Source organism: Emydura macquarii, unplaced genomic scaffold, assembly GCF_026122565.2.
Source record: "Emydura macquarii macquarii isolate MOO-44397 ecotype Brisbane River unplaced genomic scaffold, CSIRO-AGI_Emac_v2 contig_2205, whole genome shotgun sequence".
NCBI lineage: Eukaryota > Metazoa > Chordata > Testudines > Chelidae > Emydura > Emydura macquarii.
The window spans coordinates 17,314,241-17,326,386 of NW_027132342.1; the positions used below are offsets into that span (position 1 = coordinate 17,314,241).

Below are 12,146 nucleotides of genomic sequence, written 5' to 3' on the forward strand. Positions count from 1 at the left end.
GGTCAGAAAATACCGATTTGACAAAATCAAAACATTTCACAAGAACACTCAGATTTCATAGAAACTTTTCATGAGAAATTAATGAAACATTTCAACCTTATCAGAACAAAATATTTTTAGAATATTTAAACATGCAAAACATTCTATTTCAACTTTTTGTCCCGAATCAGAATAAAATGAAATATTAGAATTTCCTGCAGAATGGAAATTCCATTTTTTTAAGTGGCTGTAGCTCTGACATAAATAACAGTAGTTCAGCCATTTCTGGTCCAGGGCTTCAGCTGACTCAGGTGTGCCAGCAGTAACAGCAGTACATGTTCAAAGTTAAGAATATCCAAATTATTGTGACATCAGAGTCACAGGTCAAATTTGACGCTATTGCAAATCAAAGCAACATGATCTTTCCAGTGGCACATGGCATGATCTTCTACTCCCAAAACTTAGGAGTCGTCTTTGGCTGAATGTTTAGACAAACACTATATCCCGGATAAGTTTTTTATTTTAATGAAATCTTGTGCTGATGATAGGTGCTGGACTGACAGTTTTGAAGAACATTGCTTAATGCATTTCTGGAAGGTGCTCAGATATTACAGTGATGGGCATAGTATAAGAACCTGAAAAAATAGAATAGAATGTCTTTTTTTCAACCTCAGGGCACATACCTCAAGGACAGTAGCAGCGCAAGCTTCCTACCCACACTGCCCTCTTGTCTCAGTCCAGACTGGAAGATTTCACCTGTAAGGTTGTTCACTGCTCATTGTCTGTGACCCATTCAATCCTAGGCTTGCCTGGACCTTTTTCTTGAAGGGATCTGTTGTGCCGGTGGTTTCTGGGGTGTGGACACCTTTCCCACTAGGAAATGGCCAGAGACTTGTCTCGTTTCATAATAGGTAAACCTTCAAAAACCTTTAAAACTCTGTCCGAGCCACTCCTTCTTCATTTCCAAAGCTAACTTTTTTCTTCTGAGGTGTTATAATCCCTTTTGAATGGATGGGCTCCTTGTTCTTCAAAGCATTCTCTTTGCTCCTTCAATATATTTTAAATACAAAATATTTGATCACAAGTTCGTATTGTTACAGGGGAGATGTCACTGCAGGAAATAAGGCAAGGATGAGCACACCATGGCCTCCCACTCATTCTCTGTGACTGCTTCTGTGAATGGAGAAGGCAGATGGGTGAATCCCCTGCTGGGAACAAGACAAGCCTTTATATTTCAGAATCTGCTTTTCCTGTTCGTGGCTGGTCTCGGGGAGGGGGAGGAGAGGTAACATGAAGGCGGGAGGTCCCATGCAGAGACCCACCCAGGATACACAAGGGCTCACTGCTTGTTCCATCAGCCACTTCCATGCAGGACCTGGGGGAGGGGAGATGAGTGGGAGCAAGACAGAACATGTCAAACCTCCTATTTGTTCCTGGGGGAGACAGTGTGGAAGGGAATTAACGTGCCACCTGAGATTCCAGCAGCGTGAGCTTCCTCTCAGCAATGCCCTGTCAACAATCCAGTGGTGTGAGCTTCCTCGCAGCAGTGCCCTGCCAATGCCAGCCAGGGACCCTGTTGTTGTCCTGATGGCAGTGTTGCAGGGGGCAGTGCCAGCTGGGACTCCAGTTGGGGCAAAACAGAGCGCAAGCTCGCTTCCAGAATTGGAACGCTTCAGGGAGAAGCACCAGTAATGGAAATTGAAATGCAAATTCTTCTGAGTGGAGAAAAGGCCCCATAAATCAAGAGTGACAAGAACACAAAGACACCATCAGGATGCATTTGCACAATCAAGGGATATTTCATATTTCAGAGAAAACCCAAACTCAGCCTCTGCTCCTAAAATAAACCTAATCCATTTTTTCTCATCAGAGAGGCCTTCTCTGTTTTAAAGAGCAACAGGAAGCAGCCTGAGTTAAATTTCACCCAAATGAGGCTTGTTTACTAATCCAGGCGCAATAATATTTGTTATAAAAGAATCACTTAGACTAGAGCACCAAATCCAGCAACCTTTCTTTGATTCAGGATTTGAGGGTTCATGAATAGCTGGTACCACTGCTGAGTGTCAGGATTAACAACCCCCAATAAAACAAATGCATAGTTTTAAAACAAAGTCACTTTGTTGAAAGGAAAGACAGCTCAAATATTTGAGCACTGATAGTGACTCTAGGACACAGGCAAAATTAGTTTGCTGCTCTCAGCCTTAGTGGAAATCTCTCCTCATTACAAACACCACCATGCAACCCATCAGCCTCTGCTCAAAGTGCACAGGACTGGATCAGCAGGAGGTGCTGCTGTTCAAGATGAAAATGCAGAGGCTGAGCTGGGGAGTGGGACTGCATAGAAGGGAGTGCTGCCAGTCACAAGTGGCAGAGCTGGGGCAAGGGAAAATGCTTCCTCCTGCCTACATTGCACCTGATTTCAACCAGTGCTGCCATCCTCCTCTCACAAGAACCAAATCCATGCCATTGTTAAATTCCACTTATCTCAGTGTCTTAGACGTTAGATTTGGGAAAGGCCTCTAAGATCTCCCAGCCAGAACTGGCTTGCTCCCTTCAGGACACTTGTTTAGTATTTTGTCCAGTTTAATTTTAAGATTTTCCTAAGCAATGGGTCTCCCATCACTTCTTTTAGGCACATTTCACAGCCTAATACATCCTCTCTGTCAGAAAATAGTTTTGCATACACTCTCCCATGTATGTAACATCTCCAATGCTTTGAGAGAAGACAAGAATCGTCTCCGCACAGCAGGAAGTGGGATTTACATCTAGGAATGTGGTGTCGTGGACTGAGGGCTGACCTGGCTGGAGGGCTAGACCACAGAAGCAGCCACTTGGACTGCTGCAGAACCAGGACCCAAGGGGGGACAAGCCTCTGCAACACTGCTTCCTGATGCAAAGGAGAGTGCACACCATAATAGGGAGCCATAAGAATGACCTAATGTAGCTTTCTGATGCTTAAACATTTCGCAGCTGTAAAGTTTGTCTCAAGACATTCCACAGCTAGAAGTGAGCATTGAATACTATTGGGAAAAGTGAAATCTCCTTTTTAGTGGAGTGGCAATTACCTCCCTATACTAAAGGTTTGCAACTGATTTTCCATTAAAGGCCCAATTTTGGCTTCCACTCTTAAAAATCCACAAACAAAGGAATATTTGCCTCAAAATTGGTAGGTTAGACCTGGGTTTATGGTAGAATTTTTTTTGCCACGTGTGAAGGAGTTGGTCAAAGAATTTAGGTAACATTGTACCCTAAATATGGCATTGTTAACCTGAGTTCGGGAAGTCAGTTAATGTTTCTTTACCACTCTGTAGCAAAAAGGGAAATGAGGAGGTAAAATGTAGCTCCTGAACTGGAGGGGGCTGATACAAGGCCTGTTAACAGAGCTGGCCTACGGGTGCCGTGAAGGAGAATCCTGGTTACCTCTTTTTTTTTTTTTAAACAATGGAAGTCTAGACTTCTCCTGTGTGATGACCCCCTTGAAAACACAAACAGATCTATTCTGATGCAAACTGATCCCAAAAGCTGATAGGACCAATCAGTTGGGCTCCACTTCTAATGATTCCCCCCTCACACACCAGGCCCCAACTTTGTATGTATAATGAGCTGGTTAACTCTGGGTGTGTATCCTAAACAATTGCCTCCCCCAAATGCTCAGGCCGCCCTGGGCCTAGCAGCATGAAGGACAAGGTTTGGCTATGTTTGGAGTGGGAGCAAAAATTGGTTTACAGTCCCACACCAATGTGCGAAGGCCAGCTGTGCTTGTTAAAATGTTAACTCTCCCTGGGCCCGGGACTGAGCAGCAGTTGCTCACTCAGGGCCTGGTCTAACCATCCTTGACGTCCATAGAAAATCTTTTACTTCAGTTGGCTTTGGCTCAGGCCTTCAAAGGAGCTGCTGTGGCAAGGTGCATCCCTCGTTGCTATGGCAGTTGCTGGGAGAGGAACATCCCTCCCATGTTACCTGTCAGCATCTTTGGGAGTGCATGAGATGCTCCTCTCCTGCAGGTCTCAGGAAGTCAGTACTAAGAGGGAATGTGCCCCTCCAATCTTTTTTCTGTCCCCAAGCCCATGTTAGGACTAATTAGAAAAACTAAGGAAATTCCTAGGTGTGAAAACACACAAAAAACTTTGGAAAGTATGGCAGTTCCCAGTGAAAGTATAGATCATGTGGCTACGCTCCATTTATTACATGGCTATTACCTCCATGTAGTGTATGTATCTTTTATATACAAGATATCCTCACACAGACACATGTTCTATTCAGAGTTGTCATGCCACAGTCTATAATGGGACCAACATAGTCAAGCATTTCTTTTATGAATCTTCAAATAAAACGCTGAAAGGCAGCATCCAGAGGGCTAAAGGGAGGAATGTGAAAGAGAAGTACAATTGTTAATGGGGGTGGGAGGGTGGAGAGATCTGTTACAAAGAGGCAGGGGGTGTCCATTGAATGATTTTAAAACACAGGGAGACAGATAAGACCTGTAAAGAGCTTTGTAAATGACAACACAGTCTACATAATAATTACCGCTCTGAAATTTATAGTTCTGTAAGGCTGGAAGTGGGTTTGAAAGGTCAACAGAACTAATTATACTAGGGAAATGAAGCTGGGTTTAGACAAAAAATATAATAGGGGTCACCACACATGCACATACAAATTGGTGAAAATTCTGTTTTTCCCCCCCTCCCCTCAGTTCTTAGGGTCAGGCAGGTGGGAAAGGCGGAGTGTGGAGGACAGGAAAAAGTCTTATCAGTCCGGCGCAGTGTGCTGGGTTTTGAATGTGTGGCTAACACCAGTACTGGGCGCTAAGCAACCGGTCTGGCTTCCAGCTGTCAACCTGGCCAGCAGCTGTCGCCTTGGCAACACTTTCTCAGCTCCTGAGGTATGTGCAGGACCTTAGCCATCTGGCCGTTGCCTGGTGATTTGTCATGTTCCATGATGGTGAGGAGGGTTCAGATGCTGAGCTGGTTTAGGGGACAGGCTGTTCTTTCCGGGAAAGAGCTGGCAGCTCTTTGCTCTCATCCTTTAAAGATTTACTGCTGACTATTCAGTGGCTGGCTTTTCCAGTGCATGCCAAGTCGCTCTTTGCCACCCTGACCTGAGTGCTAACTTTGCTTTCTCTCTGGGTGCTGTCATAAATAATGTTAAAGGTTTTTAAATACAGTGAACTGAAATGCTTTGCACGGATTGCCTGAGAGCAGAATGTGCAGATATGCCGTGGGGAGACAAAAAGTCCATTCCAGAGGGCATAGGGCTCCAGTTCCATTTCAACCCTGCCCAAGGATTCCATTCTAGCAGAGGTGGCAGTGCTGAAATCCAGATGGGGTTTTTCTCCTTCCATGGGGCTGCACCCATTCCAAGGATCCACAGAAACTCAGGACTTTTCTCCCTTCCACCTTCACCTGGAATTTAGTGGCTGAAGCTAAGTGAGGTAAAATATTTCTGCCCTCAAACTAACTAAAGCCAAAATAATGTCCCTCTCCACCTTCCACAAAACCCCATAGGAATGGACTTGAGAAATTAATGACTTTCCGGCTGCAAAATGAATGATTGCTTGGGACGCTGGATTGCTAGAGCACCCTCTCAGGTTTACCTCTTTTCCTGACTCTCAATGATGCAACTGTCCATCAGTTCTTTTAGAAGTTCTCTTTTGCACCTTCCCATGTCTCTTTCTCCCCCTCTTTCCAACATCTGCCCTCAGTGGGGGCAGGGAGTAAGGAGAAATGAGGGGGATTAGTGGCTGTGATCCCTCACTCTTGAGAAATTTTAGGTTGCCACCTGTACAGAACATGAGCACCACATGGTTAGAGAAATGGTTAGAGAAAGGGACTCTTTTCCAGCTATTTTGACTGAGCTCTCTCTACCTTCCTCCACAGCCCCATTCAAGTCCAGTAGTCCTTTGCTGATGATGACAATAATTAACACCTACCTCTTATGTGATGATGCATTTGGTCATGTCAGTCTGCCTCCCTTACTTCCACAGCCAGATGGCCACCAGGATTAGAGCCGTGTCCACCTGGGCAGACATGTGGAGGTTATCTGCTGTTGATAGTCTCCGCTCTGCATAGATTGGCTATGTAGGTGTGCCGTGCAATCAGGCTATAGAGAGAGGAGCTTATTCTGTCATCCAGAACATAGAGAGCTGGATTTGTGATGACCAGGAGACCTATAAAATAATTTGCCCGCTGCATACAAGGGTGTCAAATGTCACAAGGCAGGTAAGTTTCTTAGATCACGTCTACACTACAAAATTAAGTCAACCTAACTTGCATCAGCATACAGCTGCCACAGTAATTACATCACTTGTACGTGACTTTGCTTCTCGTGTCAGTGGTGCACATCCTGGCTAGGCACGCTTGTATCGATTGTACTGCGAGTGTGGGGCATTGTGGGATGGCTTGTGAAAGCTAGTAACAGTTGATGTAAGCAGTGCAATGTCTGCACTTACACTGCGTCAACCTAACTACATCAGTTTTGACGTTACGCTGCTCGTGGAGGTGGAGTTATTAAGTTGGCATAGTGGGGCAGTTACATTGGCAGGGGCGAAATTTAAGTGTAGACACTTCCATAGTTAGGTCGCCATAAGCTTCCTTGCATCGACCTAATTCTGTAGCGTAGACCAGACCAGCTGGGAAGAAGTCTGTGGTTATGGTAATTTTAGTATCAGTGATATATGAATCTGTATGAGAGAGGTCTAGGAAACTCAATCTGCATTATTACCAAGAAAGCCTAAGGGTCTCAACACTAGCCTTTTCTAAAATACTATCAGTCTCATGTTCTGAGTCATCTAGACCAGTGGTTCTCAACCTGCAGTATGCAAACCCCTGGGGATATGCAGAGGTCTTCCAGGGGTATATAAACTCATCTAGATATTTGCCTAGTTTTACAACAGGCCACATAAAAAGCAGTAGCGAAGTCAGTACAAACTAAAATTTCATACATTCAATGACTTATTTATAATGCTCTATATTATATGGTGAAATGTAAGTACAATATTTATATTCCAAGAGATTTATTTTATAATTATATAGTAAAAATGAGAAAGTAAGCAATTTTTCAGTAATAGTGTGCTATGACACTTTTTTGTATTTTTATGTTTGATTTTGTAAGCAAGTAGTTTTTAAGTGAGGTGAAACTTGGTGGTACAGAAGACAAATCAGACTCCTTAAAAGGATACAGTAGTCTGGAAAGGTTGAGAGTCACTGATCTAGACAGGAAGAATTAAATGGATGAATGAAAAGATAGTATAGAGAAGAGAGACTGAAGTTCTATTAGGCACTGATGAACCTTTTGGGAAAAGGAGACCTATACTTAAGGAACAGTCTCCTTTTTACAAGGGAGCATAAATTTGTCATGGTGGAGCAGGTTATTAGTTCACCAAGCTTGGCATCCAGCAGTAGCCAAGGGCTGATACCTCAGAGAATGGTGAAGGTGACCCCACCGCCCTTCATGGACCATCTCAGTGTTGCATAAGGTGGACTTACTGAGCCCTGTGGTGATTGTGTTACACCCAGTTCCCATTATTTTAGCTTGCATGGTTGCAAATGTTACCAATGTTCTTTTCTCTTTTTAAAGTCCAGCGAGGCTATTTGATTCAATGCCCCCCCCCTAAATCAGGACAGTCCACAGGTAAAACATTCACTGCATGAGGTAGCTTTTCCTTTTCTTGGTTCTACATTAACTAGCCACTAGTTACCATGTGAAGCTGTCTTCTGGGACAGGGCAAGTAGGAGAGAAGGTTCAGTTTTCACTAGACCCTCCAGTATTTTTGACAAACCATTTCCTGGCTAAATATTAATTTTCAATCTCTCTTCATATGTAAGTCATTTCATGCCTTCAACTGAAAGGGAAACAGACTGCCGGCACTGAAAATTTATGTGGATTTGGGGGGCAGGGTAGTTCTTTAAACTGGGGAACTTGGGGAGAGAGGGAAATCTGGGGGAGAACTGACTGGTGCTAAAGAGTCTTCAGATCAGCCAGTGAAATCTGCTAGGGACAGAAGAAATTCAAGTGAAACTTTGGTGCAGCATACAGTAGTTAACAAGTCAGAAGATGGACTGATGAGAGACAATGAAGAAGAATCCAATAAGGAAACAGCACCCCTGGAGTTGCATACAAATATGCACAGCTGTTAAAAATAAAAACAAACATTAGCTGAACCCCCAGTGAAACTCTTAAAATCAAAAGTGGAACAGCTGGAATGGCGTGCATGGAGAGGAGGGCTAGATGTACTGTAATATGATGGGTGAGACTAATCAAAAGATCACCATAATCTTTGGCTATACATTACATGGTAAAATTAGGGTCGATTGTGGATGGTGCATGCGTGCGTGCATGTGTGCGTTTTTCCATGGACGCTATCAAAAGAGAGCTTCTAAACTGAGGGTTCTTAGCTTCTACAGTGATGGAAAAACTTCAGATAGATTGTGAGGTAGAATCTGTGAGAATACACACAGATACAATGGTCATGTACTACCAGCTCCAAAGCTGAACCATGGTGATGAATGCAGAAGGAAGAAATATCAGAGAAGTAAACAACTGTAATATATTCATAATGGGTGATTTGCTGGTTGATAAACTGGTTGATTGCCATACTGGCACACAGCGTGCAATAATAATTTCTTCGTGAAACCTTTTATTCTGTAGAATATCATGACAATAATTTGCACTTTATATAGCACCTTGTTATCTGTGAATCTCAAAATGCAATAGAAAGAAGATACATACTTTACAGATGGAAAAATGGAGACATATAAACTTAATTGTGCTCTGTAACGGAAGGTGGAATTTGGCAGTAACTTGCTCACTCAAGATCATATAGCAAGTAAGTAACAGATCAAGGGATGGAATACAGGTATCCCAACTCCCAGTTGTCAATATACTAGACACCTCAATAGCGTGAGGTGAGTCTGAATGGGTAAATGGAGCACTGCCTGCCTTATGTGGCCCTGCAAATAATAAAATCAAGTGCAGTAATATAAATGTGACTGACCAGTAGCAGCTGTAAAATAAAAGGTTTCATTCAACTCAAAAGGTTTTATTGCACTCAACTCCTAGCTGTGCCTCATACTTCCTTGGTCAAGTCACTTCATGTCTCTGTTTCTTGGCTTCTTATCTTCAAAATGGAAAAGGGAAGTATTACAATCTCCCAACCTTTGTCTGTCTTGTTTATTGAGATTCTAAGCTCTCTGGGGCAGGCACCGCGTTTTACTGTGTGTTTGTACAGTGCCCAGCACGGTGGGGGTCTTGATCTTGGTTGAGGCCCCGTTGAACTTACTGAAATGCAGATAACTAATAATAATGAAAATTATTAATAATCATAAGATGTGCACCCACTGTAACTTAAACTAATTGCTAAAACAGTACCCAACCCATTCCAAACAGGACTGTGGCCATTGTTATGGAGACCTGAGCATGCTTCACTTTATGATGAGATTTTTCTTTAGGGCCATGTAGGTCTTGGGGGAAGGCGGTGCGGTCTAGTGAATAAGGACTGGAAGCTAGGAACACCTGACTTCTTATGCTGGTTCTGCTACTGACTCACTGTGTGACCTCAGATAAGTCACTAGGGATAACATTTTCAAAAGTGAGCTCTCATTTTAGGTGCCTTCATTTTTGGCTGTTTACCCTGAGGCAGTCAGACCCTGATTTTCAGAAGTGCAGAGCATCCACAGCTCCTGTTGGTTTTGTTAGAGTTTGGGGTGCTCAACACTTCTGAAAATCAGGCCTTACCTTTTGCATGCTGGATACTCAAAATCAGAGGCCACTTTTGACAAATTTGGCCTTAAATCTCTCTACCTGTTTCCCCATCGGTAAAATAGGGATGTAATACTACTTCACTACGTCATAGGGGGGCTTGTGAGGGTTGGTTAGCGTTTGTAGAGGACTTTGAAGATAGCTGTAGATGACTAAATATTGTCATTATTGTATGTCTTTAGGAAACCCAGTCCTGTTGCTGTGGGCTGTAGGGGTAGGGAGAGAGAGAGATGTAAGGGGAGAAGAATTACCGGTATGTCAACTCAGTCACCATGTGCTCCTTTCCTCCTTCTTACATTAGGGCAAGTTAAAATAAGTAATTTGTGTCTGCCCACCCCGACCCCTTCACATTATCCATTTCCCTTTAGGGAAGCTGTTCTTTACCTGTTTGTGTCCTAATGGAGTCATTAGCTGCTGTAGGGCGCCTAGGCAAATATGACTCTGCTGTAGTTCCCTATTTCCAGTTGCCTGCTGAATCAAATTTACTCAGTCATTTGCAGTTGGTTGTTCTTCCAGACCCCAAGCCTATGCCCCATACATCACTGTGCTAATTCCTGCAGCAAATCCTTTGGGAACAGGAGCAAAGTATTCTGGAATGCATCTGAGAAAGAACAGCTACAAGTATTAGAGCAATGGGAGATGGTGAGAAAAAAGGCAGAGACATCTCCCCTCCCCCCTTGGCTAGGGAGACACATCCCGAAAGGCTGAAAATAAATACATTTTATTCAATTGCAGTCAATAATGAAAACTTATTGAAACAAATAGCAGGATCTTGTACCAAGATCTGCCTGTGCCCATGCATTCCAGGTAGGCTGTGTGCAATTTCTTCAAATAATGTAACTGAATATACAATACACCCTTGACTGTATCTTTATTTACCTGATATGTTCTTCCCTATACTCAATAAGAAGCACTGTACAGAGATATGTGCTAATGTAAGCACTGTGCTCCAGATTCTGTGACAACCATCCCAGGAGGGGCAGCCCTGAAGGTCCAACCCAGGTGGTGAAGTAGGGGCAAAGGTAGTTTTATGCAGTTTTGTACCTCCCTAATCCTGGACTGCTGCAGGGTTGGGTGTGGCTGTGATGGGGTATGCACACCCCCACGGCAATTGAGAAGGGATTGATCAGAGCAGGAGAGCTCTCTTAGCCCCACCTTGTTACACCTGGAGGTTGTGTCAGGCTCAGGGAGAAGGTGAAAGGAATGGTTCAGGGGAGGAGGCCTAGGAGAGATGTGGTCTGGAGTTCCCGCTCTGTGGGAAGGGCATGGCAGGAATAAAACCAGGGGAAAGCTACCAGAATGGAGTTAACTCTTGTGGTGGGCCTTGAAAAAGGAGACAAGACTCCAGGAAGGCAGCCCTGAGGGTTGGCGTTTTGTGGAAGAGCAGCAAGTTGGGGACAACCTAAGATGGACTAAAGGCTCAAGCCTTGGGTGGGCAGAAGTTGCTTAGTTTTTATTTCACCTGGTGTTTTGGTTTTGCTAAGGGACCCTGGGAGCTGCTGCTCTGCAAGGAGAGTGAGGCGGAAGAGGAACCCGGGAGGGACAAAAGACATTGTGCTGATTACTATTATTTTGTCTGACATTCATTGTTTGGAACAACGATAGCCTGGAAGGGGCGGAACTATAGGGTGAGCTGCCAGAGAGCTAACTCACCACTGTACCTGACCACTGAAGTGCCGAGGACCAGGACGAAGCAGTGTTTCTGAAACACCAAGTCGTGCCGCGATGGGGTGCACTGGGAAGGTGAGTCTATAATAGTGGCCCCGCAGTGTAAATTAGCCCTTAGAGCTGCTCTAATTTATGGGTGTCTATGGGCTGTTCTGCAGCTCACAGTCACTGGAGCAGAATGTGCTCTGGCTACACCCCCACCCCAGACTTACACTGAAGGCTGTATTGGAAGGCAGCATAGCACCATCTACATTGCTCCTTTGCGGAGGGTGTTGCCCATCATGCAGAGTGTGACAGCCCCTTTATGCTGCAGAAGGGGTCAGAATCTATCCCTGTATGTCATTACACTTAAGGTGACTGCACAGTGAGATGGCCTTGTTACTGACGGTGGGCAAAACCCTTCCTTTAAACCCATTCAAGCATTGTGGCATTGAAAGTTCAACTTGGTTCATTTTCCATTTACTTGGCGGATAGGTGGAAAAAAGCAGAGAAGAAAAAAACTGATAAAAGATAGGGGGGAAAATGGACTAAAAAGAGGGCAGAATGAAGAACAAATAGGGAGAGACTGGGGTGGGCAAAAAGGGGGAAAGGGAAACACCTAATGAAAAAATAAATGTATATGTGGCATCTGCTTGTGCCATCCTAGTGCTTTTGGGACTTCTAGCCCTTATGTCAGTTTCTCATTCTTTTTAAGTTGGCGAGCCCCTGTTCAAAATAAAATAAAGTCATGACCCCCTTATAAT

General features: G+C 44.0%; 1 protein-coding gene and 1 long non-coding RNA gene across 2 annotated transcripts in view; both read left to right on the forward strand.

The window, feature by feature from the left end:
- The window catches only part of CACNA1I (calcium voltage-gated channel subunit alpha1 I), a 210,017-nt gene that overhangs the window by 75,845 nt on the left and 122,026 nt on the right, over nt 1-12,146 (forward strand). The gene's annotated exons all lie outside the window — the stretch shown is intronic.
- On the forward strand, nt 1,104-11,272 carry LOC137160470 (uncharacterized). The gene is made up of 3 exons (XR_010921888.1): nt 1,104-1,175; nt 10,644-10,745; nt 11,220-11,272. It is a non-coding gene; the product is annotated as an uncharacterized lncRNA (long non-coding RNA).